This window comes from Chelonoidis abingdonii, chromosome 1 (genome assembly GCF_003597395.2).
Source record: "Chelonoidis abingdonii isolate Lonesome George chromosome 1, CheloAbing_2.0, whole genome shotgun sequence".
Classification (NCBI taxonomy): Eukaryota; Metazoa; Chordata; order Testudines; family Testudinidae; genus Chelonoidis; species Chelonoidis abingdonii.
The window spans coordinates 338,669,034-338,670,091 of NC_133769.1; the positions used below are offsets into that span (position 1 = coordinate 338,669,034).

The 1,058-nt window shown below is 51.6% G+C and overlaps 1 long non-coding RNA gene across 1 annotated transcript in view; it reads left to right on the top strand.

Annotated features, from left to right (window-relative positions):
- Nucleotides 1-292: 292 nt before the first annotated feature.
- Nucleotides 293-1,058, top strand: part of LOC142046120 (uncharacterized) — a 3,828-nt gene continuing 3,062 nt past the window's right edge. Inside the window, exon 1 of the long non-coding RNA XR_012655052.1 lies at nt 293-632. This is a non-coding gene — a long non-coding RNA (uncharacterized LOC142046120). The remainder of the gene's footprint in view (nt 633-1,058) is intronic.

A 1,058-nucleotide genomic window follows, 5' to 3' on the forward strand; every position in this document is an offset into this window, starting at 1 on the left:
GGGGCTCCCTGGAAGTGGCGACATCCCTCAGCTCCTTGGTGGAGGCATGGCCAGGCAGCTCTCCATGCTGCCTCTGCCTGCAGCACCACCCCCACAACTCCCATTGGCCACCATTCCTGGCCAATGGGAGCTGCAGAGCCAGCAGTTGGGTGGCAGTGCGCAGAGCTCCCTGGCCATGCCTCCGCCTAGGAGCTGAGTGAGGGGGGATGTGACTGCTTCCGGGGAGGCACGGGATCAAGTAGGCAGCCAGCCAGCCCCGCCAACTGCTCCTGCTGGTACCAGTGGGGGTCCCAAGCTGTGTGCTGCCACCTACCCACCCTCCCTCCCAACACCAGTGGCCCCCATCCCTGGCACCCCCAGGCAACCCTACCTCCCCGAGATTTGTCAGGGGTATATAGTACAAGTAAGGGGCAGGTCGCAGGCAATTAATCTTTGTTTACTGCCCGTAACATGTCCATGACTTTCACTAAAAATACCCATGACTAAAACGTAGCCTTAGTGATGATACTACGTTTGCTGAAATATTCATGCATTTGTGAAATAAAAGCACTGAACATTTGATCTTCCTTTGGTATGACTTTCTTCCAAGGTGCATCTCAGAATATAGAGAACCTACAGCATAGTTAATTAAGGCCTGGTCTACACTACACGTTTAAACCGATTTTAGCAGTGTTAAACCGATTTAACGCTGTGCCCGTCCACACAACGAGGCCCTTTATATCTATATAAAGGGCTTTTTAAATCGGTTTCTGTACTCCTCCCCAATGAGAGGAGTAGCACTAAAATCGGTATTACTATATCAGATTAGGGTTAGTGTGGCCAGAAATCGACGGTATTGGCCTCAGGGCAGTATCCCACAGTGCACCATTGTGACCGCTCTGGACAGCAGTCTCAACTCAGATTCACTGGCCAGGTATACAGGAAAAGCCTCACGAACTTTTGAATTTCATTTCCTGTTTGGCCAGCGTGGAGCTCTAATCAGCACAGGTGACCACGCAGAGCTCATCAGCACGGGTAACAATGCAGTCTCCTGAGAATCGAAAAAGAGCTCCAACATG